Source organism: Cricetulus griseus, chromosome 5 (assembly GCF_003668045.3).
Source record: "Cricetulus griseus strain 17A/GY chromosome 5, alternate assembly CriGri-PICRH-1.0, whole genome shotgun sequence".
NCBI lineage: Eukaryota > Metazoa > Chordata > Mammalia > Rodentia > Cricetidae > Cricetulus > Cricetulus griseus.
In genome coordinates this window covers 181,790,763-181,816,510 of record NC_048598.1, presented here as the reverse complement: position 1 = coordinate 181,816,510, position 25,748 = coordinate 181,790,763, and the positions used below count along the sequence as shown (strand labels likewise).

Here is a 25,748-nt window from a genome sequence, read left to right as displayed (position 1 = left end):
AAAAACCCACCTAAGGCATGGAATGTCGGAAGTGGTGTGCTCCAAGAGGTAGCTAAGTTGGAGTCACTTTCACTATTTAAGCCTCTCCAAAAGATAACTGGCACTTAGACAAGAATGGCAATCAGTGTGGGCTTGACAGGACGGATGAGAGCGATATGCTTGACAGGGCAGTGTGGGATTCGGAGAGAAGGGTGATATCATTTACCCTTGTGACTATGAAGGGCGGCAAGCTATGGTGTATGCTGTAAGCCAGAAAGCCACCAACAAGTCACAAAATAGCTACAGCTAATGAGCCAACAAAAAGGATTACCCAGAACATTTAGGTAGCCAAAGGAAGGCAGAAAAAGATTAAAGGGAAAATTGACTTTTAAGAAATACATCACCCAGTAACAACAGAACGCCCATTCTTTTCTGGCACACGTGGAACACCAATATAGATGATACTCTAGATTATTATGTGAAGAGTTCTCAGTCATTGAAAGTGTTGTATGGTAACAATGGGGTCTCTTTAGAAAAGCATCAGAGGCAGTCTAGGAGCCAGAAGACACCCCAGTACCAGTAGGGCACCACTACAATGAACAAATACATGATGGAGAAGTGAGAAAAACAGAAACATGGAGTAGTGTGTGCATTTGGGAGAGAGGCAGAACGGGAGATGCGATGGCAGTGGCAGGTGAGAGAGACAGCTGAGTTCTACATGCTGTCATTGCCCCGTAGGGTCTATGGGATGGTGTACAGCAGCCCGGAGCTTGTGGGGACGCAGACTCAGCCTGGAACCTGATGCCTGGGCAAAGACTGAGGCCCTAGATGGGAAAGCTTCACTTTTTGGATTGGATCCTAATGGGGGAAGTGCTTCTGTGTATGTGTTTGCCTTATTGGATGATAAATTAAGTACTGTTTGGCCAATGAGGCATCAAGTTATGGGGACTAGGAGTCAAGGAGGATTCTGGGAAATGTAGTAAAGAAGTGGTGATCCAGGCAGGAAATGACATAGCAGGGAGACTCGTATATAAGCGAGAACAAGCAGGAAGTCATCACCTTCTCTCTTCCTCCTGGTCTCTGCTCTGGATTTGCCGTGTGATCCGCCGGCAAGAGAGGGCACCAGCAGAAGGTGTCCTCTATAAGACAAGTCTTATAAAATATATAGATTTATGATAATTAAGACTGAGTTAGCATATAAGAAATCCTAGTCATTGACCAAGCAGCATTTGTACCTAATATAAATCTCTGTATATTACTTGGGACCTTAACGTGGTGGCAGGTGGGACTTGGGTGGCCTGGCAGAAAGCACCCACGTGGAAGCAGGGATCAGTGGCTTGGCAAAAAGTCTTATTGTTTCAGGACCCCCTCGAATGACCATGTCAGCTGCAGTACCACCAGAGGCCACGTTGGTGTTGGTGGTCCATGCTGTTGTCGCAGACCTCGGTGAAGCCTGAGATCTGTGCCACTGCCTGCCTGATGAATTAGTGATGTCTCAGGGCCTAGCTGCCTCGGGGAGCCATGCTGATGTGAGGGGCATGTGTAACCACCTGAGATCATGTTGAGGCCCGTGGCCTGTGCAGCCACTGAGGGACATGAGTGGTTCTGTGGTCCTGGTATGGCCAAGGGCTGTGTTGATGTCTGCGGCCCACATTACCACCGCCTGTGACTGGGGGTACTGCCTGCAGCCATGTTAATGTCTGAGATAGAGCTGGTCCCACCCCTCATGGGAGAGCTGGCCCCAGCAGGCCACCACCAGCCCACAGCACCATGGAAATCAGCGGAAAAAGACTCATTCTGCCTTGGGGGTGCTGGCCACTAGGAATTTAACCATATTCAAGTGAATATATGGACAGCACAAAATGGACTTGGTTTTTGGGGGAAGGAGGCCATAGTGGAGAGACAGACATGGAAAGACTGGGAGGTGAGGTCAACGGGGTGCATGATGTGAGACCCCCAAACAGTCAATAAAGAAATAATTTTGGAAATGTATTGATATGGGATGATATTCAAAGGTGTTTTGATTTAATAAAATAAAAATGAAAATGAAATTTAAAGGAAGGAAGGAAGGAAGGATGGATAGAAGGAAGGAAAGAAAAAAGAAAAGGCCCAGAAAAGCTACCTATTGCTTAATAACTGTAATGGCTAATCTCGACACTGGTTGTCAACTTGACACTCCTGGGAAGAGGGGCCTCAATGTGAGAATTGTCTCCGTCCGGCTTGTGGGCATGTCTGTGGGGCTTTTGCTTGGTTGCTAATTGGTGGCGGAGGGCCTAGCTACTGCAGTGGGTACTGCTCCCAGGCAGGTGGCCCTGGATTGTATAAGAAGGCTGGCCCAGGTGAAGCCAGACAGGAAGCATGGTTCCACCATGGCTTCTGTTTCTGCTCCCGTTTCCTGCCTTGAAGTCTCTTGATGACTGACCATAAGCTATAAGATGAAGCAAACCCTTTCCTTTCCACCTTGCCTTTGGCCGTGGTGTTTTATCACAGCAACAGAAACCAAACTAGGGCAGTAACTTATGGACTGAGGAAGAAATCAAAGTTAAAAGTGTTTTAAACAGAATCAAAACGAAAATACCAAATTTATGGATTTACCTATAGCACAATGCCTGCGTTAGAGAGAATGGTTCAAATCAATGACCTCAGCTTGCACCTCAAGAAACAGAGCAGATGAAACCAACTTAAGAGGAAAGAAAGGCGATGGAGATCAGAGTGAAGACAGAGAGAGAGCAAGCAGAGGCGGGCTCCTTGAGTCCCAGAGCGCCAAAGCCAGATCTTTGAGATGATCAATCAGCTGAGGAGACCTTTAGCGAGCTGGATCAGAAAAATCAGTAAGACAAAGCATTCACACCCCAGCAGTGCAGAAATGCCGTCTAGCTGATGCCACTGATATCGGATAAGTGACTCTATGGCAATGGCTGCATTCCTCGAAAGTCACAGTGGTCTAGGCACACCCAAGCCTGGTCCAGACACTGACTTGTGGCTCTAAACCTCTCTGCAAAGGAAGCTTCAGGCTCTGTGCTTCCTGAGAATTCCACTAGACACAAGGAAGAAAATGCCACCTACCCAGCCAAGCGGGATCTTCAGATGGCATCAAACACAGAAAAGTTACAACATTGTCAGCTCAGAGCACATGCTACGACAGCCAGTTTTTCCGTTGCTGCTGACAAAATGCCCAGGGAAAACATGTTGAAGAAAAGAGGTTCCAGTCTGGGATGGGATGGCTGTGTTGCTTTTAGGTCTGTGATAAGGCAGAAAACATCACAGGCAGAGGGGTGTGGTCAAGGGAAGCCGCTCCCTTCAGAAACCAGGACACAGAGATGGAAGGGATAGAACGAGATGCATCTCCAATGACTTGCTCCCTCCACCCAGGCCCTGACTCTGGAAGCCCCCACCACCTTGTGACAATGCCACTGAATGGATGAAGCTGTCAATCACTTCTTCAGAACCCCACCTGTGGACACACTGTTTGGAACCAAGCCTTTCACAGAGGAGATTTTATGGGACATGATACCACAGAGTAGTGTGCGAACGACTGCAGCAGCCCCAGTCTGCAGAGCACAGTGTGTCTCAAAAGCTCTGTGGATGGGCACACGGTGACATGTCTACCCCTCAGCTCTTCCTCAGCATAGAAGGCAGCAGACACACAGCAACAAGGACAAGGGGAAAATTGCCCTGCACGAGAGAAGCTTGATACAAAGGCAGATAATTTATGGTTCTATAAAAAACTGATATAAAATTCTAGGAAATGCACACTAATTGGAAATGACAGAAAATGGATCTGTGGTTTCTTGAGGACTGGGATCTGGGGCAGGGAGGGTGAGAGGGCAGGAGGACAAAGGAGCCTCGTCGGTGAGGTAGGTGCAGTCATTGCCTTTCCTGTTACACTGCCACTGCTGATACGTGAATGTAGTTTGTTTTCTGCTGCTTTGATCAACACCATGACCAAAAGAGACTTGGTGAGAAAAGGTCTATTGGGGTTATGCTTTCAGTTCGCAACCCATCACTGAGGGAAGCCAGGTCAGGAACTACAGCAGAAACCACAGAAAGATGCTTCTTACTGGCTAAGCGCCCTGGATCATGCTCAGCTGGCTTTTAAAATGCAATCCGGGTCTACCTGCCTAGGGATGACACCACCCACAGAGGGCTAGGCCTTCCTATGTCAGTTAGCAATCAGGAAAATTCCTTACAGACATGCCCATGGTCCAATCTGATCTAGGCAATTCCTTAATTAAGGTTCCCTCTTCCCAGGTGACCCTAGCTTGTGTGAAGTTGATGATAAAAACTAACCAGGACGATGGGTTTGTTAAAACTCTGTGCTTCAAGTGTGTGCAGTGTGTTCCATGTGATAAAGGTAACGGATAAACGTGTAGAGCTCTTCATTTATGTTAGCCACATTTCAAATGCTCATTGGCCTTGGAGGGTAGTGACAACACACACTGCTGCATAGCACAGATGGCCAGTATGTGCACCTATGGACAGTGTTAGTCTACAGGGAGAGGAACACACAGGAGACATGGCATGGGCCATGGTCATTGCCATGGGTGAGTATCCTGAGAAAGACACCAGCAAAAGGCTGTGAGGATGTGTAATTGGCCCCCATAGGCCCATAGGGAGTGCTTTGTTGGAGTAGGTGTGGCTTTGTTGGAGGAAGTATATCACCATGGAGGCAGGCTTTGAGGTCTCCTATGCTCAGGTCTCCTATGCTCCTATGATACCATCCAGTGTCTCAGAGCACTTCCTGTTGTCTGTGAGTCAAGATGTAAGAACTCTCAGCTCCTTCTCTAGTATCATGTCTGCCTTCATGCTGCCTTGCTTCCTGCCATGACAATAATGGACTAAACCCTTGAACTGTAAATGAGCCACCCCAATTAAGTGTTTTTCTTTATAAGAGTTGCCATGGGCATGATGTCTCTTCATAACGACAGAAACCCTAGCTAAGACAGAGGACCTTGGCAGATGCTGGTACTGCTGATCATAGGTGTACCCAGGCCTCTGAGGACCCTGGTGGGGGACAAAAGACCCTTCCACTCTCCATGCCAGCAAAGGCAGAGGTCTTGGTAGCCCCCAAGCAGGGTGGTGACAACATTTGACAACATCAAATGGCTGTGCTATTGAGAGGTGTAGACTGCTATGGACTAAAGCTAATGGATGGGAGACATGTAGGACCTCCATGTGACTCACAGAAGTGGGTATAGTTGCTCCAGCATCTGACTTGGGCAGTATGTAAGGGGTGGGGGCTGTGCTCCTGTCCTCACTGTTCTCCCTTGGTGGGAGAAGGGCTGTATTATGGCTGGGTGGAGGGGTTTCTGGGGATCACCTGGCAAGCAAACTTAGCTGGGAGAATGGGAGCAGATGTCAGGGTCAGGGCCAAGGGGAGCTGCCTGAGGAATAGTTGGGGCCCCAGTGCTGTTTAATCTCATGTCTTCTCCTCCTCTTGGTGTGTCTTAGGGTGCTAATACACAGGGGACACAGGCTGAGCCCTGGGCAGAGGTTGTAAGTAACTGGCTTCCTGTATCCCATCTCTGCCTCCTCTATAGTTGGAGACCAGGTCCAGGAGTTAAGCACTAGTCTAGGGCAGACACCAGTCATAGCTTAGCTGCTGGACCCCCATATGGGACAGGTGAGGTGGCATTGGCAGGCAGATGATAAGCCTGTCTTAGCCCCATAGGGGAGGAACACAGCTGTATGGGGGCTGGGCTGTGGTCAAGGCCACATGGATACTAGGTATACCCTGGACACCCAGGTAGGAGAAATTTTATTTGAGCCTCGCCTGTGAGTAAACATTTCCTGAGCTCTGGGAGTCAGACAGTGGTGGCAGCATCTGCCGGGGGTAGCTGAGCTCTGTGTTAGGCAGGGCCTAGGTAGACCAAAGATGATGACATTCCTCCCAGGTCTGTGGCCTGGCCTTGGTTGTCCTCTGCTTGGAAGGATGAGGTATTTTCTCCTTGTTCTTTGCTATCTGTCCCCTGGGCGAAATTGAGCAAACCCATAAAAGCCAATGGCTCTGATTGCGGAGGGTGGTGCGCTGCCCAAATTGCATCGTGACGCGCGCTGCCAAGTTGATAAAAATGTAATAAGTTCCAGCATGAGAGTTCCTTGCTGACAGGTGTGGCTGGCTGTGTGAAACTACACTCACAATTAATTGACTTTCCACGGAGGCCATTTAGTGCCATTATTTATGAAGCTTGGCACAGAGTGACCAGAAGCCGTGGAAAGGGAGGGGTGATTGACTCTGGGGTGAAGTGCCCCTGGGCAGCAGGGGTGGCCTACGTAGCATCCTGGCAGGCCCCAGTGATCACCAGCAGAGCACACTGTGCCTGGGCCTCACGGGCGCAGCTGCTGTGCTGTGGGATCATCCCCTTTTCTGATTGGAAATGATTGTATTTGTGGTTTGCACAGAAATTCTGCAACGTATTGATTTTTCAATTACGTGGGAAGAAAACGAGAATGAGATGGAAGGACAGCACTCGCTCCTGAGTGGCTGAGTGGAGCCGTCTGCAGCATTTACAGTGGTGACCCCAGGTGGCCCAGAGACCTGGCCCCAGCCAGGGACCTTGCGTAGGTCACCATCCAGGGCCTCAGAGCTGCACATGCCTTTAGACATACAATCATCGTGCAGCCCGGGAAACCAAGCCAGGATGCCGAAGGGCCCAGGTTAGGACTCAGGCGTAGCAAAGCCACCTCCACCAAGGGTCCTGTCTTGGACCACCACCACTGTGACACTATCTCTACCAATTCTGGCATTTGAGTCTTGACCAGTGTCTCGTCCCTTCTTTGGGGTTCTCTCTCCTAGTTGCATCCTCTCTGTATTGTCATTTTGCTGTGGGGCCTGGTGAGCCTCAAGTTTCCAGGATGTTGAGGTAAAGGCCTCAGAGCAGAGCCAGCTGTTCACTTGAGGGTGAGGACAGTGTGAAATGTGGGAACTGTAAAGCTGGGCTGTTGCTGGAGTCTCCCTAATAAGCAGTTTGCTAAGAGGACTGAGATGGGGGTCTCTGGGAACAGGCACCAGAGGCCTGGGTGTTTGAGCAGTGTGGGGGCTATAGATGCATGCGTTACCCCACCCTTGCCACCTCCTCCTGTCCAATACCTGGCTCCCTGAGCCTTCCAGGTGCCAAAACCTGACTGAGCCAATCTGAGAGCTGTGGTGCAGAGTAGAGCCTAGCTGAGTGCCAGCAAGCTAAGGTTTGAGCCCCGGAGGGCCAACTCACCAGGGCAGTGCAGTCCAGGACTCCCAGGAGGAGGCAGGAGCAGGGCAGGACTGGTCCTAGTATGCTGTCCTTCTGCCACTGGGGTTGGGGACAATTGTAGTTGGAGACGATGCTGCCACCAAGCTGTTGGCAAAACGAACGCTTCTCTGGGCTCGATCTAGGCTGGGCTTTAACTGGAAAATCAAATTCTTATTTGCTCAGGAAGGGCTCTGCTCCCTCGAAGCCATGTAAAATGTGGTGGCGGTCACATTCCCCCGTGGTTTTCTTCTTTAAAGAAGTAGAAAGTGTGCAAAATGGATCACACACTCATTACAGCAGCTGGCTCCTGTCACAAAGGAGCTCTGAGTGTCCTACAATGTGGGCAATGCTTTCTTAGCTGGGAGTCTTGCTGTGGGGGACAATGAGACAGCTGTGTGGAGGTGAGAGCAGGCAATGTGTGCAGCCGGCAGCAGGGGCTTCTGGGATCGGGGCACCCACTCCAGTTGCAGCACATCTGGCTCCCAGTGAGGTGGTTAGGAGACCTGCCCTGCCTCCCACTGAGGGCAGAACTCCCCACTCCCCTGGCTGACCTTTTGAAGCAACACACACATAGGTCTGGGAACTCGGTGGGCCCGACCCTTCTACCCAGCCTTTAGCTGGGTATGGCTCAAGGCAGGAGGCTGCTGTTCCTCCTCGGAACAACCTGCCCTTATATGACCCAAGGCCTGGAGACTGGCTTGCATTTCTCCAGCACACCCATGCTTCTGTTGACCTTTGCTCCTGCTCTGGGAGTTCCCAGCATCAGGCCAGAGGAAAAGAGAGCAGAATGGCCTGGGCCACCTTATTTCTAAGGAGCCTCAGAGAGTGAGAGTCAACCTGCCTGGAAACTCACAGTCATTTGCCTGTGAGGGCTGCAGCAGAGAAGGGTAACCTGGGACTTCCTGGGGGAGGGGGAGGGCAGTGAACAGGAAGAAGGTTCCAGAAAGGGGAGGAAGAAGGGTTGGCAGTACAGCTAGCTCATCCTCTTTGGATACAGGAGTTAGGCCCCCAGTATCCTATGGTAAAGAGGGCTAAAGACCAGCACATCAGGGAGCTAGGCTGTACCATAAGCCAGGGTAGTTGGTGGGGGTGGGGTGGGGGAGAGCCACCCCCAAACAGTGACCCGAGTTGTCACAAGAGGTAGGAAGGAGCTTCTTGCCAGGTGAGGGCATCTTGCCTGGGGACCACATGACTCTGGGTCTTTCTATGTACTCCCTCTGGTTCACAGGGTAAACGGGCCAGGAAGGTTGCTGTCTGGAGTCCCACAGCAAGCTGGAGGTATGCTGGACAAAATGCTGTCCTATTGGGTCCTGAACTGGTTCCCCCCCAGGCTGTCTCTGGGAAGTCCCTCTGCAGGACGATGGCTGTAGGCCCTGCACAGGACAGACACCGAACACGAGTCCCAAACCGTGGTTCACCCGGCACGCTCGTGCACATCCACTGAGCTCGTAAATAATCTCACAGGTAAAGGGTTTAATTTTCTCTCATTCGTCCTGTGTTCTTGCTGCCTCGTAAATCACAGCCATTTATGACTCTCTCTTCGGCACTTTTGCGATGGCCGATAATGGTTGAGTAAGTGGCAGAGAGGATGAATTCTGCAGCAGATTTTAAACAAACGCGCACGTTGGAGCCATAAATAACCTTAAGCAGTGCTGGGGGTGGGGACGTTCCTTCGTGGGCCACCCCTGGAACACAGCTGCAGCCCTAGGGTGGGGCTCTGACTCCCTTCAGAAGGGTCCCTTTAAAGAGTAGGGCTTGTTGCTCAGAGTTTTTCGGTTGTAATGTAGACGATCCCACCAAAGTAAACGTGCATGAGTTTGGATGTGTGAGTAAGATTGTGTGGGGACACACGTGTTCATGTGCGTGCAGTGTGAGTCTGTGGACTACCCTTTCCAGCCTAGATTTGTAGCCCAGAGACACAGCTGCTCTTTGGGTTTTGGGGTACTTTGGGTCTTAGGGTACCTTTCTTCAGGATGGGTACTATGTTGGCCCTCAGGCTGTGCTTCTCAATAGCTTGGGGAATGTCTGTTGGGGGAGTTCTCAGCCTATTGAGTTCCACAATCTGCTCCTGTTGCCCTGATCCAGAAGCCCCTGACCATCCAACGTATGGTCAGCGTTCTCCAGTATCTGTCCCAGCTCAGGGAGTGGGTATGGACAGTAGGCCCAGGGAGAACTCAGTGGCCAGGGCAGAGGCCCTGGGTACTGAGGCCTAGAAAAGGCTGGGTAGAGGCCTGTGAGTGCCCCATATCAGGCTACTGGCCGAGGGAGTATGTTGGGGTTGGCTTTTGGAGAAGGGCCACTTCTGTCCTTTCAGGGGCGTTGGTGGCTTCTCCCATCACTCACCTGTCCTTCCAACCACCCTCCCCTCCTCAGGGAAGAAAGCAAATGGCACAGAGGACATGTACTCTACACTTGCACACACATGTGCACAAGAATCAGAACACACGTACACGTATGCATGTGTGTGCAAGCACAGAGGGATGAAGAGGTGCACATACATGCCTGTTTCCCAAATGCAAGGCTCCCGGGCTACCCATTCTGGACAGCTGCACAGACGCCACCTGGACCATCTGAACCCACAGGCCCTGGGACTCCTGAGTCCCCCATTGTTTGTTCTTTGCCAGGACCTGCTTTGCCAGCAGTGGGCTTGGGCATCTCCTCATGCAGCCATAAATGTAATTGATATTCTCAGCATTTCAGGAAAAAAAATACGAGTATTAAAGATATACAGTACACCTCATAAAATTCTCTCATATTTCTTCTTTATGGTAGGTTCTAAAATTGGCAAAATAAATTCCCTAAAACCCATTACACTTAGTGCAGAGTGTGTTTTGGAGGCAGAAGGCGCAGAGCTGGGGCCTCGGGCTCTTTGCATAGAGCAGTGCGGTTCCAGCCTGGCCACGGGGCCCTTTTCCCCGACACTGGATTAAATGGGAACAGTAATTGCCTTGTTCACAGCCTCTGAGCACGGCCCAGTGCCCAGCAAGCTTAATCTCCATGCTGGGGCCTTCTGTCTTTCTCCAAGTAAAGAAAATGCAGTTGACTCCCCCATACTGGTTCTGTCTGCCTCCACGGCTACACTTCCCCGGGAATTGTGCGGTGGGATTATGCGGGTTCCCTTCCCCACACAGGTGCATACAACTGGGGCCTGGTGCTCCAGGTGGACGTTGAGCATCAAAGCCGGCTGTCTGTGAGCCGGTGGGGTAGCTCTTAGCTGTAGTTGAGTGATCTGCCCACCTCAGTTTCCTTACAACTCCCTCTTAGTTTAATTCAGATTGAAATTCATAACCCATGATTATAGATGCCTGGATTCATTGTTTATTATTTTTCCCTTTCATAAGACTGGCTTCCAAATAGCAGCCGGCCACATTATTTTCCCCCATGTTTAAAACCAATTTTATTGAGGAATAGTTTACAGGCCATAAAATACATGCTTTTTTAACAAGGTAAACTGGGGCCAGGGGTGGCTCAGTGGGTAAAGGGTGATTGCTGCTAAGACTGACTGACCTGAGTTCAAGCCCAGAAACCCACACAGTGGAGGAAGAGAACTGACTCCTAAAATTTGTCCTCTGACCCCCGCACCTATGCACGGGCACCTGTGTGCACACATACTAGTTACAAATAAATAACGGTAAAGTTTATTTTACAGACTTGTTTTATATTTCCTCAGTAGAAAAAAAAAAAAGCTAAGACAGCATTGGTACTTCTCATGTGCCCCCATAACTTGCGTCTCACACGATCACACATCTGATATCATTGTTTCTGATGACTTTGATGGCTTTGGGGAGACCTGTTAGGTGGCACGTAGGCCACCTCTGACCTCCAGGGCATGTCTGCTGTTTTGTCCCTGGCCAGAAGGGGGCTGTGGTATTGGAGCAGCCACAGGAACCCTGAGGTCTCCCCACATCTGTTCAGGGTGAGCACTGTGACGACAAGGGCAGTCAGTGTTGACCTTGAACAGCTGGCACAAGGGGAGTCAGGTGACCTAACCGAGATGTCAAAGCACCTTGTGTGCTGCCCTTTGTTCCGTTCCTGAGCACGGAGCACGTTTGTAGATGACCTGGAAGTTTCTGCTGGAAGACTGGCCTCGCCTCCATCTCTTTATTCACCCACTTGAGTTTGGACTCATGGGTGTTAATTTCATACTTTGGGTGGTAACACAACACCACGTTGTTGTTGCTCAAACTGCACAAGCTCTGGCCCCTGGGGGCTCTCCCTGTTCAGGCTCCCATGTTCTCTAACTCTCCCATCCCTGTGTCTGCCTTCCTCTTGCCTGGTGGTGTGGAAGCTCCAGGCCCATCTCATGCATTTCCTGCCTCGATTTCTCCACAGGGCTCTGTCTCCTGTCCTGGATTATCCCACTAGACACCAAGGTCTGGGTGCTGCATGCTGACCTCCCCACTGGCTGTCGAGTGAACGAGAGAGCTACTGGCCATCTGTGTCTCTGCTAAGCTCAGCACATGTGGGCTTGATGTCTCCAGTTCCGGGCTACTCCATACAGACATTTCAGCCTCTTCCTTTGCTCACTTGGAACGCTCACACCAGCAGCGAAGACCTTGGTACCCACCATCTGCCCTCTGTCCTGCTAACTCCAAATTCCAGCAGGTAGGCAGTGGTGTCTATGGTATATTGTCCCTGCCGTTGACGGGCTCCTCGGGTGACTTAAGGCAGCCCCTTCTCTGAATTCTAGAGAGGCTGGCTCCTACACTTGTACTTGGATGCAATTCCACAGTCACTGCCAGGTCATCTTTCTGGAATCTGACCTCTTCAACGATGTTTCAAAGTTTTTATATATTAAGGTCTATTCTTGCTGTAAAGCTCTGGAGTCATGACAAATGTACATTGCTGTGTGTTGCTGTTTGGATCTGGACTATTCTCAAAGGCCCATGTGAAAAAAATTTGGTTCCCAGGCTGGTGTCCAGCCAGAAGGTGATGGCAGCATGGGGGGTCCAGTCTAGAGATGTTCAGATCATAGTCAATGTGTCCCTGACCAGAAGTGTCATGGGTTTCTTCATGGGTTTCTTCCTCAGTATTTTTTTTTTTTTTTTTTTTTTTTACTGGCAACCAGGCATAGAGTTTGCCCCAGGTCCAAAGCAGTGAGTCTGATTGGGTTTAGTTTGAAACTCCCAAAGCAAGTCTTTCGTCTTCGTAAGTGTCTCATCTCAGCTGTGTCCCCTCCAGAAAAATCTGGCTAATACCCCATGTGTCCACTGGAACCGTGTCACACACCACTGTCTTGTCTCATGGCTCCTAATGTCCCCTTTGTTTTATCTGGTCATCTCTACTTCACTCTGACTCCTGGCTAATGGTTGGTTTGTTTGTTTTTAACTGTTTTCAGAGTTTGCCTTTTGCAGAACACTGTATGTGTGAGCCACATAGCCTGCAGCTTGCAGACCTTCTGCTTCTCTTCCTTTGTGACACCCATTTTAGGTTCTGGCATGCCTCTGGTGGCTTGATAGTTCCCTTCTTCTTATCACTGAATAATATTCCAGTGCATGGATGCAGGCACCGGGAATTGCTAATCCAGTGACCAACTGAAGGATATCTTGGTTGCTTCCAGTTTTTAGCCGTCATGAATAAAGCTGCTATAAATAGTTGAGACAGGCTTTTGTGCAGACATACGTTTTCTCAGGAGTTGGGTGAACACCTAGGGTCTCAACTGCCAGATCATACAGCACGACTATGTTTAGCACTGTAAGGAAGTGCCAGTCTGTCTCAGAGTGGCTGCCCCATTCTGCAGTCCACCAGCAGTGAAGAAAGTTCCTGTCGTCTCCACGTCCTCACTGGCTGTGGGTATCGCTGTGTTTTGGAGCCTGGTCACTCTGGGATGTGCACAGTGGTACCTTGTTATTCTAAACTTGTATATCCTCAATGAAAATGGGTGCTGAACAGCTGTCCACACCTGGATTTGATATTTGCCCAGCCTTTTTTATTATTTTTTTTTATTTTTTTTATTTTTTTTATTTTTTTATTTTTTTTTTGCATGGAATGTTAGCCATGTTTTCCTGGTATCTCAATCAGATTGTCTGTTTTGGGCACATGTTCTTTATCCGCTATGCATGTGTTTTATAACGATTTTCTCCTAGTCTGTGGCCTGCCCATTTGTTCTCTTGGTGATACTGCCCCAGAGTAGAAGTTTTTAATTTACAAAGGTCCCAGATGTCCGTTTTTTCCTTTTGTACTTGTGTTTTTGTTGCAAGTGAAAAATCACCATCAAGTCCAAGGTCACTAAGGTTCTCTGTGGCTGCTTCTAGAGGTTTTATAGTTCTGTAGTGTGCATTTACGTCTACGATCCTTTTTGAGATAATTATTGTACAAAATGTCTCCAGTCTGTGTCTAAATCGTGATTATTTGTACTGTATCATCTACCAAAAGCCCATCTTTCTCACCCATTGCCTTGCTCCTTGTCAAAGGGAAGGTGACAGCAGAGCAAGAGGGTCCTGCTGGGTCCCTGCTGCCCTCCTCTGACCCATGCTGCTGCCTTGCCCGCAAGGCCTCTGTGGTGGTGTTGAGCTTTGGAACTGGTTTGTCTGCAGCCGTGCTGTGCTGTTGTTTTCTATTCCCTGGGTAAGCCGAGTCAGGCTGCTGGTGTCTTCTGAGTCTTTTGTGGCTGCATCAGTGGCTCACACAGAACAAAGGCAGCATGGTTCGACTCTTCCTGGTTGCCCAGGGGACAGACAGCCTTGCCTTTAGTTGGGCATTTTTTTGATCCTTCTCTGAGTTTTGTGGCTCTCAGTGCGCAGATTGTAGATTCTCTTCAGACTTTGTTAGCTTCTGATTTAGGCATTTCACCTTAGGGGTGGTGCTGTGACTTGCATTTTTTTTTCTTTTTTAATTTCAAATTCCAATGGCTTATTGCTGGTAAGCAGAACCATCTTCCTTGCAACCTTGCTCTACTTATTTGTTCCAGGAGATGGATTAAGTTAGTCATTTGTTCATCCATCCATCCATTCATTCATTCACTCACTCACTCACTTGCTCATTCATTCATAAATTGATTTTCAAATGTGGGGATTATATCTGGGATAAATCTCACTCGGTAGCTAATGAAACTTCAGTTTGCTTGAGTTTTACATCTCTGTTCTTGGTCTGCACTTTCCTTATGCTGTCCTTATTTGGTTTGGGTATTAGGACGACAGTGGTCTTGCAGGGTGAGTGAGGGGGTGGTCTGCTTTGTGTGAGAGGTTGTAAGATGGTAGTTACCCCTCACATAGTTGTGAGGACCCCGGTGAAGGTGGCATTGTTCTTTTCTGAAGGTAATAGTTATTTCAGTTATAAAAATAGACTTTCCGTCTCTGGGACAAGTTCCTCAGAGAAACAGTTTCTGCTCACACTTTGCAAGGTATCAGATCATAGTTGGCTTCTTTGTTGTGGGCCCAAGATGAAGCTGGTCACGATAGTGAGAAGGTTGTGATGGGCAAAGGCTCGCCTCAGGGCGGCAGGAAGCAGATACGGAGAGAAGAAGGGGCGAGGAGCAACATGTTCCCTTCACAGGCAAAGCCCAGTGACGTTTCCTCTGGCTAAACCCCAGTTTCCACGGCCTCCGGTGGTCCATTCAACTTCTGAGTTGAATGGGGTGTGAGCTTGTGTGTGTGTGCATGTTAATGTGTGCATGTGTGTGTGTGAGTGTGTGCATGTGAGTGTGTGCTTGCGTGTGTATGTGTGTGCATGTGCACATGTGTGTGTATGTGAGTGTGCATGTGTGTATGGGAGTGTGTGCATGTGTGCGTATATGTGTGTGCATGTGTGTGTATGTGAGTGTGTGCATGTGAGTGTGTGCATGTGTGTGTACACATGTGTGTGAGTGTGTGCATGTGTGTATGTGAGTGTGTGCATGTGTGTGTATGTGTGTGTATGTGTGCGTATATGTGAGTATGTACATGTGTGTGTATATGTGTGTGCATGTGTGTGTATGTTAGTGTGTGCATGTGTGCATATATGTGAGTGTGTATGTGTGTGTATATGCAAGTGTGTGCATGTGTGCGTATATGTGAGTGTGTGTGTATGCAAGTGTGTGCATGTGTGTGTGTGTGTTGCTGGTGGTGAATGCCATCCTGACACAGGTTCTATTACTGATCTCCACGCCTAACCCTATTCAAAGTTTGAGCTATCAATAGATTAATTCATTGATCAGGTCAAAGCCCTCACAATCTCGTGGTCTCTAGAAGTGAATTTACTGACCTCCTAGGCGTCAGCCAAACTGGCCATCAAGACAAACTATCACACAGCCCACATCGTTTCTTTATTCTTCCTTGTGGACTTTGGGATCATTTCCTCTTAACATTTCACATTCATAAGTACAGAGTTGCCGCCTGGCTATGTTTTGTCAGTGTTCTCGTGTCTGGATGGGCACAGTTTCTGGCTTTCATTTCCTATGTTTGTCTCAGCCTGCCCGGAGTCCTATAGCTTTTATAGACCCTTTCAAAGAGCAAGCTTTGGGTTTCATTGATTTTTTTTTTCTTCTAATGCCTTTTCCCCTTTAAGTTCTCCGATTTCCACTCTAATTTTTGCTTCTTTTTATCTTCCTGCTTGCTATCATCTTAAATTGTTCTGTCTCTGGTTCCTGAGATGGAGGCCCAGGCTACTTATTTTGGGCTTTTCTTCTTATCTAGCATTCGTATTACGGCCATAAATGGCCCCCAAGCTGGGCCGCTGTCAGAGACAGAGGTCCTAAGTTGATGCTCATTTCTTTTCCTTGAGACTTTGCCTTTGAGGTGTGTTGTTTAATCTTCAGATGTTTGGAGGGATTTCCAGATACCTATGGCTGAGTTCTAGGTTCACCGCTCTGTGATAAGAATCCACGTGACGTGTGCCTTGTATCACTGTGAGTGGCCCATGCTGGTGGATGCACCATGTGAACTTGAGAAGAGTGTGTTCTCTGCCACACTGGTGGAGTGTTCTGGAATCATCCATGGATCAAGCTGATAGACAGCACTCCCAGTGTCAGCGAGATGATGTCACTGACAGCAGCAGCAGGCTCCTTTGTTCTTAATAGCTCTGTGAGCTTTTGCTTACTTATCTGAACTTTTCAGAATGACAGGGCTGGGTTGGCGAAGGCACAGACTGAAGACGGGGTGATGCGTTAGTTTAGAAGGTCCCGGGGCTCTGTGGTTCCCTAGCTACAAGGAAGCCCCGACTGTTCCAGTGAGGCTAGGTATTCAGATCACCTGCCTGCAGCATCTATTCACTCTCTCAGGTCCCTGTTCCCTACTTTTGGCCCCTGTCATGGGGGTTTATTCTCATCTCCCTCGGATGCTTGGTTTAGCCTTGGGTCATGCCTTTTGAGGATGGTGTGAGTAACTGCAGAACCTTGAGAAGACAGGCTTTCTCCACGAGTGTGGAGCAGCCTGGGGATTCCTGTGTACCACCCACCAGGATGGTTACTGTGTTCATGATGTCTGCAGGCTAAAGCAATGCAACCCAAGTGGGAAGAAGTTTCTGTCCAGGTTCTCAGGCTGGGTCACAGACTCATCTGGAATCTTCTGAGTAGTATAGAAACTAGAACCTAGGATGGGGGGCACTTGCAAGGGTAAACCCTGAAATCAGTGTCATGGCTAGGGCTGGTCAGGGCAGAGTAAGGAAACTGTGACCGAGAGGCACTGGACAAATCCATCATCTGAGATGCCTTGGGAGACGTGGAGTTGGCCATGTCACTAGTGTGTCCTGAATACTGTTAGTACAGTAGGTAAAGAACTGCAGCAGAGATGAGTGGGAACCACCATCACGCCACCACCTCTGTGGCTCGAAGCCCCTTTTACCAGGCCCAATCCTGCAGAACCAGGGTTCTAAGACATAACTGCTACAGCGTCCATGGAGGAGGCTGTGAGGCAACAGAGACGATGTCGCTAAGGCTAAGAGCTGCATGTTAAGCTGAAGTTAACAGCAACGTGAAGGTCTTTGGTTTGTATGACGTGGGAGCTTTTGAGCTTCCATAAGGAAGAGAGAGAAGGGTGGGGACAGGACTAGACATGACTTCACTAGAGCCATCCTTGAAAGGGGAGATGCTCCCAGCAGGTAGACCTTAGAGTTGGGAGAGCAGGCCACCTGAGGAGTGGTCAGGTGGGATTGTCCTCATCCCGGCTAGCTGTGACGTTCCTGCCTTTGATGGTGACAGTCACACCTCCCAGTTCCGGGAAAGCCAGGAAGGAAGGTTATTGGAAAGCCCGCTCCAAGTCACACTCTGCAGGACAAAGGTCGGGGGAGCTGGAGGACACCCGTGGACCACAGGGTTGTGTGGTGGCTGCTTGACACTTGTTCTGAGTTTATCCACCCACCATGTCCCCTTCGGTCCCTCTGCGGCTTAGTGGCATTCAGCTTTCGGGTCTCTAGATCTGCCATCAGAAGCTGGAGTTTAAGTTGGGTGTGCGGCCCCATGCAATAATCACCGCACTCGGGAGGCTGAGGCAGGAGGGTGGTGAGGACTGTGAGAAGCCAACCTGGGACACATAGTGAGACTGTCTCAAATAATAAATAGAAATAAAACAGAACCTGGACTTTGAACTGGATGCCATGCTGGGTGATGGAGACAGACACAGAAGAGGAGAGTGGAGAGCACCGTGACCAAGCACACACTTTAAGAGTGTCCCATGGCTCTGCCCATGAGAGTCTATCCTGTGTGTTAGAAGTCACAGATTCTGGGGATGTTTGTTACTGCAACAGAATTTCCTATCAGCTGACTGATGCAGACTACCCTTGTATCTTCTCCTCTCTTTCCACCCCTCCCTCCCTCCCTCCCTCCCTCCCCTCCTCCCCCTCCCTCCCTCCCTGCCTTCTTTCCTTCATTCTGTCTTTATTTCTTTCTCTTTCCTTTGCTTTTCTGGGACAGGGTGTGGTTATCTTGTGTCCTCCTGTCTTAGACTTCTCGGTGCTGGTGTGCACCACCACGTCCACCTCTGTTGTTTCTCGTGTGTTTCACCAATGGCCCCTTTCTTGCTTAGGCCTTTGATAAGGGCACAGGTTCTCTCCCACCCACGCTCACTGACTCTGTTCCTCTGGTGGTTTCCTAGATGACCTCTCTTCTATGGAAATGCGTATACACGTGGATGTAGGGTCTGGGGAAGCCCCTTTCAAGTTGGCCTGGAGTCTGACCTGGGTAGGTGGAGGTAGTATGGTCCAGACAAGTCAGCAGTGTGGGCAGCCTGAGTCCCTGGGTGGATGGCCGTCCTTAACACCCATGTCCTTCCTGCCTCCTGAGCTCCTTAGGGCCTGCAGTTGGAGGGATTTTGCCTTAATATTGAATATGCATGTTTTAAAGTACTTTGCAAAATTGAGGCCCTCTCACGTGTTATTCTGATCCTCCAGCTATTAGGGAAATCGAGGTGTTGTATAGATTAGGGAAAAATTACTCGAGGAGATGGAGGTAGAAGCTCAAATGCTTATCTGTACAAATAAATTCAGTGCAATCCACAATTAAGCAGCATTTGACATTTAAAAAATATTTGATCCATGTTTTGGCTTCCAGAGCTGCTTCAGGGAGCGGCAATGTGCAAATTACATTCAAATCAGGGTTAAATATAGTTCTCAGAGAAAGATTGTATGATTTCAATTGCCTAATTATTTGGGGGAAAAAATCTGTTCTTCAATAATGAAGAGATGAGGATGCTTGGCTTTACTGGCAGAGCTGGATATTTCCTCCATGATTCCCAAAGATGCTATGCTGGGGTGTGGTGGGCAGGCTAGCAGAGGAGCCTGGGCAGGGGACGGAGGGCCAGCTCTTATGCAGGTCTGTGGCCAGGCAGGACAGCCATGCTCTGGAGCGGTCCAGGATGGCAACGGCAGCTTAGGTGCTGAGCCAGAGGGGCTGGCAGCCGTGCCAAGCAGTAACCAGAGCCAGCTCTGCCTGGCAGGTCTCACTGGCGTATGTGAACACCCAGGCTATGGCCAGACACAGTGGGGCGGGGGACCTGGCAGTGTTGACAGCCCACAATCGGTTAATTAGGTGATATTTCTTAAAAGTCATGTAGAGGAGGGGCGTGCATGGCTGTCTGCCTCCAGGAAGAAGTCCAAACCAGAACAGCCCTGCCCCCCAGAGCAAGAAGACAGGGCCAGCCCAGGGCAGGCAGCATCAGCTTCTATTTCACATGAGCTGGAAGTAGGCCTGCGACCTTGGGCCGTGTAGGTGGTTCTGAGACCTCATCTGTGAAATGGGCAGATCTACACACTCTGCCAACCGACATGGAAGACTAGTGTCAGCACAGACTGTGGGACCTTTAGAATTGGATCCGGAACAGAGCCCTGGGCCCTACATTGCTGAGAGATGACCTTGGGTAGGTGACTTAATCTCCCTGAGCCTTAGTCCTGCTCCTGGAAAATGGGATAGTAACAGTAACTACCTTCCAGATGGTTTCAGGATTAATTGCATCCTATTAGTGAGATGCTGTTTATGTATGGAGGTGTGAGCTTCAGTGGTGTCTGGCATGCAGCAGGTGCTCTCGGCTCTAATGTCTTCACAAATATTTACTGAACACCTGTGACGCCCAGGCTTCAGTCCAGGTGCTGGAGTTCCCAGAACACAAATAGGGTGGGAGGGCCTCACTCTCACCTCAGAATGGAATTAGCTAGCTCTGGAGGGAGGGAAGATGGCGCCCGAGCAAGCTGGGATTCAAGCCAATGTAGGAGGCAGGGAGAGTCTATGGGGGTGGCAGCGATGGCCGGCCAGGGTGTGTGTGAACGTGCCACCATCCAAGAGTTTAGCATTTGCCTTGATTTAAAGCCCATGCAGGAGGTAGGGAGAGCCGGGGGCAGTGATGGCCGACTGGGGTGTGTGTGAACATGCCACCATTCAAGAGTGGAGCCATTGTCCTGTTCTAGAGCTGCAGTTGGTGGGCAGAAGTGGCCCTTTTGGGTAGTGGCCACAGGAGGAACCAGTGCTCTCCCCAAGGGCAGGAAGCCATGGAGGATCCTGAAGCACTTGGGCCACCAAACTGGCTGGGTTCACAGGTTTGGCCGGATGGGAGTGAGATGCTGGTAGGGGCTGGCATGGGGTAGAGGCCTGCCTGCGATGCTTCCCTACCCGACTATGCCCTGTGGAAGTGCCGAACCCCAGTGCTCAAATAATGGGCCTGGTGCACAAGGTAGCCATCTAGGCCAGAACCAGCTGCAAGGTGGCCCTGGTATGGCCTGAGTCTTCCTGTTCCTCATGCTGATGCTGGTCCTCCCTCCTGAAAATCTCTAGGTTGGTTCAAGGTGGCAGGCTGAAACTGCACGCCATACCTGGGCATAGCTGGTTGACCTTTCCTAGCCCCAGGATGAGCTCTACAGAGGAGAGGGTTTATAGAATTTCAAGGGCAGACTAACTAAAATGCCTCTCATTTTCTTATGTGCCTGAATGGCCAGATCTGTATCTAAGGCCAACCTTGCTGCAGTATCTGAGCTCCACAGGCTGTGGGCTGGCGTGAGTCTAGGGTCTATAATGGAACAGGCAGCGGCAGCCACAGCCTAGGATATAACAACAAAGGACGTTACAAGGCAGGAAGTCACTACCTGTGGCCCTAGGACCCCATGGCAGGAACACTGTAGGAAGAATGGTGTGGGCCTGGTAGGCCAAGCAGTGGTTTTCCATTGTATATGTGAGGATCTGGCTCCCCAGGCCCCACCCACTCAGAATCCTGAGTCCCAGAGCCTCTGTAGCTGTGTGGAGCAGAAGGTGTCGCTTGTGCCAGGCTCCGAGACTGAGATTCTGAGAAGAGAAGCTGGAGGTAACCTTGGCCTCTGGACCTTCCCAGCGCTGCCCCCCTCAAGCATTTACAGGAGAGAAGGGAGGTGTGCCTGCTGGCCCATGCCACAGCCATCAGCACGCTGGATGGGTCTGGTCTTATAAAACCTGCGGAGGTAATTGAATCTGGGCAGAGTCCTTGACGGAGCCGTTAAATGCAGAAGCAGATCAAGCTAACCTTTATGGGCTCCTGTCCTCAAGGCCTCTCTGGAGGGGCCAGAGTTTCTAGGGGCCTCTTAGGGGCAGGAAGGAAGATGGATGCAGTCACTCTCTGACCAGCCATGGGGACTGGCTGAAGAGCTGTGGTCTGTGTGATTCCACCATTAGTGGCATCTCCATTTGGCTAGCCTGAGCTCTGGGGGCTTGATTTCTGCAGGTGGTTGGTAGTCCGTGAATGGTCCCAGCTCCTGGCTTGGGCACTGGCCCTGAGCTGCTGTGGAGTAGAATCTAGCCAACTATGTTCTGAACTAGTGAGAAGAGGAGGCAATGAATACAGTCCTTCCAGGACACAATGTTCCAGGAAGGTGGGAGCCCTCCAAGCAGATGGCCCAGGCCTCTGGAGCAGCTAGGTCTGAGGGAGACTGGATGGTCAAAGATGCTGTTTCTGCAGAGAGGAGAGGATGTGGTGGGCATTGCCGTCAAGAGCATCTCCAGCTAGAACACAAAGATTGAAAGCTGTCCCTGAGGTGGCTTGGCACACCTGTGGCTGCACCCAAGGAGGAATGCCCTGTGACCTCAGAAAAGGCTGGCCCCACCTTCTAGGTCACTGGAGGATGGGTCACTCAGCATCCATCCTTCATGGGGCCTCTGCCCTTGTGACTATGGAGTTGCCTCAGCCTTCCAGCAGAGCTAGCGAGTGCATGGGCTGCTCAGCACACCTGGTATGGACGAGGGGGGCGGACTGGTGAATTATTTAGAATTGCCAAAGGTATCGAGTTAGCAGCTAATTAAAAAAAGCTATCCTCGGTGCAACACTATAAAAGAATCATAAAATTCCAATCTCATTTGTTCCACTCAGCATCCTTGGGTGCAGAATGCCCCATAAAAGACAGAGACGTGCCTGAAGTCTGCAGTCTGCTTGTGAGAGGCCGCTCCGCTGGGATGTTCCACAAACAGGGCAGAAGGAAAACTTTCAGGCCCAGGGAGAGGGCCAGGAGATGACCAGGCCAGGGTGGATGGAGTATATTACGTGCTGGGGTCCCAGGTCCCAGGAGGCCAATGAGGCTGGGCAGTGATGGGGTCCAATGGCTTTTGGGTGAGCAGCGGGCCTCTGATGGCAAAGCTGGAGTCCACGGGGGTGCCATGTTCCTTGTTGGTCATGTCACAGCCTCCCTGCTGCATTGTCCTGGGGGTTACAGAGGGGCATAGTAGGGGTGTGTGTTTCTCTCTCCTGAAATCAGAGACACCCGGCAAAGCTGGTGCAGGAGCTGTGGCCCCAGGGCCTTCGCTGTGCATCTGCCATCTTCCTGCTGCTGGGGCTGAGGTGAGAGCAGCACCTGATCCCAAGGTTCTGGCGGGTCAGCAGTTGGTATGTTCACATGTGCACCACGCTTGTTTACTTAGCCTCAGCCCAGACCAGAGGGAAGGCGTGAGACCTTCACTCTCTGATGAGAGGATGGAGGAGGGGTCGGGCCAGGAGAGGAGGGCACACAGCTACTCCTGAGGTGGTGCTGATCCAGGAGGAACAACTGTGCAGGCCAGGGAAGCAGTGGGCTCCAGCCTCGGTGGGACCACCCGATATTGGCCCTGGCTCCTCCAGGTGGGGGAGCACATGCCTTCTGGTTGAAGCAGCTGGGGGACTCACAGCTCTCCACATCTGTGTGGGAAGGCGTAGGGATCATCTTGTCAGCCAGAGGGGCAGGTGCCCTGAAGTTGGCAGGGATGGCTACCACTTCAAGGTCTTCTCAGAAATAGCCTCTTATCCCTGGGGCCACCAGATGCAGCAAAGTCTTCACAGACAGCCTGCTCAGCACATGGGTATCCCAAGCAACTTGGGCTTTGGACCAGGTTAGTAGCTCTGGCCAAATTAATTTAGCATCAGAGGTTTCCATCTGTTTTCTCTGGAGCTAGGCACCCAGCGTGGCTCCTGGCTCCTGGGGCCTTTAGCTCTCTTTGCCTCTGTTTCCTCATCTAGGCAATGGGTTTGCTGTGGTGGCTGCCTTGTTTTTTAATTCTTTTAACCTGTGATGATGATACGGATGCATGCACATGTGTGTACACATGATGTGTAGGTGAGCATGCCACAGTGCACACGTGGAGGTCAGCGGACAATTTTGTGGAGTGGGTTCTCTCCTTCCACCTTTATGCGGGTTCTGTGGTTTGAACTCATGTTGTCAGGCTTGCACAGCGAAAACTCCTTTCCTGTTGCGCCATCTCACAGCCCATGTAGTGGGGGCTGTTTTGATCTGCAGTGGAAGGGATGCATGGATGCATGGCTTCCAGATGTGCACCAAGCACAGTGCAGTTGGGGAGCGCTCGCCTGAGGTGCGTTCAGTCCCCAGCTCTCAAGGGCTTGGACTCTCAAATACAGTACAGTCAGTCGGTCAGAGGTGTGGGAGGGGGCAGGATTGTTTATCCTGAGGATAAGACTGAGGCTGCTGTTTGCCACTCTGCACCAGGAAGTGAGCTCTGCCCCTACCCTGAGGACCATTGTCACTCATTCAAAGCCAGCAGGGCTGAGGTCCTTGTGTCCTGTTGTAGGAGACTGGACAGTAGGCAGGCTGGACAGCCCCTGAATGAGGATGCTGCCACTAGGTCATTTCTGGGAAACCCTGTGGCCACGTTGGAGGGTCTGGTCTTAATGAGAGACAGAGTCAGGCCATCCTGGGTCACTGAGGTCCAGCTCTTAGCCTTGTCAACAGCTGGGTGCCCTGGGTCTGCTGTGCCCACAGAGAGGGCAGGGCTGTGTGTCTGATCCTTATATGTTCTCAGGGAGCAGTGGTGCTCAGTGAGCCTTCCCCGATGAGGAAATGCAATACCCCCACTCTGGGAGGTCAGTGTGAGTGATCTAGATGTCAAGTCTGAATCACAGACTTCCACATCCGTGAGTCACCTGCGTTGTGTGACAAAACTTTTCTGGGGATATGCCACATACATGTCTGCTCACTCCAGACAGGGAGCCCACGAAAGATAGCATCAAAGTCCTGCTTGGTGGACCAATGAGTTTTATTGGGGTTACTTACAGGAATATGGGTGAGGGGTCACTTACAGGAGCAGAAATGACTCAAAGACAGCTGCATCATCAAAGCCACCCCAGCCTGGGTGACAGCTCACAAAGCTGGCAACCTGGAGCACACTGCACAGCCTGAGGGCAGCTCAGCATGTCGAAGAGTGTCCTTTCCAGGTGCCTCAGTTGGTGTAAACTTCTTCCAGGCAGCTCACTGGTTCCTGTGTCTTCCAGGCAGCTGGTCTGGTCTGAGTCTCCTTTGCAGCTTGGCTACATCAGGGCTGAGGTGAACCCTCAGCTTCCATTACTACCCTGGCAGGGAGGGGTTAGTAAATCTGGTCAGTTTCAGGGACTTCCTCATCTGACTTGAGCTGTTTGCCTTCCTGTTTAAGGAGCTTCCTGTAGGATGAAATGTTTCGATCTTGAAGGATGCTTTTACAAAACAACATGGAAGACTGGGAAGTCTGACGACTGGGCGTGAGTCTTGGATCTAGAAACCGGAGGGGGGTTGGAGCTGGGGGGGGTGAGGGGGGTCAGAGTTGTGGCAGGAGACCTGGTACTTATCTAGAGCCCTGAGACCAGATGCAAGAGATACACCATGTAGAGGGAACCCGTAAGAGAGCAGGCTGGGAGGGGGATGATAGGAGATGGGTGGTTAATGTGTGCTCTGGGTGTGAATGAGTTCGATGACCAACGTGTGGCCATCAGCCCAGGTCTATGTCACATGGTGGCCTGCATGTGTTTGGGATGCTTCGTAGACAACGGAGCCTCCTGGCTTCCAGATGAAACATGTCAATTGATTCTCTGCTCTCCATTTGTAAAATGTGCACATGACATGTGAAGCCATGAAAGAGCCACATTTAGAGAAACGATTCCTCAAATGACAGCATCCCTTGGATGGCGGATATTAGCGGGTCCCTAGCAACAATGGCTTCTTGGTGAGGAGTGAGATGCGCTGTGAACTCAGTGACTCATAAAGCCGAGAGGAGACTCTCATGGAGAAAGGGCACTTAAGGGTTAATGCTGGCAGTTAGTGGACACCAGGCACTCAAGGCACTAGGAGGTCTGGGGTCTGGAGAGGTTCAGGGAACATTCTAAAATTTAAAAAAAAAATCTGTGAATTCATCTGAGTGTGCGTGTGCGTGTGCGTGTGCGTGTGCGTGTGCGTGTGCGTGTGTGTGTGTGTGTGTGTGTGTACGCACGCATGGGGGTCAGAGGAAGGTGGCTTATGGGAGATGATTTTCACGTGGATTCCTTAGATCTAACTCAGGTTATCAGGTTTTGCGGTGAATGTCTTTACCCTTTGAGCCATGTTTCCAGCCACAGAGACCATCTTTTCAATATATGACCTCATGGTGGCAAGTGGCAGATGACAAACAGAGAAAGGGGTGGGGGAGAGAGAGAGAGAGAGAGAGAGAGAGAGAGAGAGAGAGAGAGAGAGAGAGAGAGATGCCAGGCAAGCAAAGGCACACCAAGCTGAATTGTCCGTCTCTCCACGTATATGTGTGCATATATGTGTGCAGGCCTGTGGGACATTCTGGAAGGGCACGCACTGCCTACTTGAAGACAGTTCAAGGGACAAGGCAAGTTAAGAAGAGAAAACAAGACTTCAGATCTGTGCAGTTTGAGTTTTTATAATAAATCATTAAAAATAAGTCAC

The 25,748-nt window shown here is 50.4% G+C and overlaps 1 long non-coding RNA gene across 11 annotated transcripts in view; it reads left to right on the top strand.

The window, feature by feature from the left end:
- The window catches only part of LOC107978752, an 88,944-nt gene that overhangs the window by 42,564 nt on the left and 20,632 nt on the right, over positions 1-25,748 (top strand). For 9 of the 11 annotated variants that reach the window (XR_004770175.1, XR_004770176.1, XR_004770181.1 and 6 more), the window contains 2 exons: positions 11,541-11,813; positions 24,481-24,565. This is a non-coding gene — a long non-coding RNA (uncharacterized LOC107978752). Of the gene's footprint in view, positions 1-8,436; positions 8,673-11,540; positions 11,814-24,480; positions 24,566-25,748 lie in introns of all 11 variants that reach the window. The other 2 variants (XR_004770170.1, XR_004770173.1) reach the window with 2 other exon arrangements.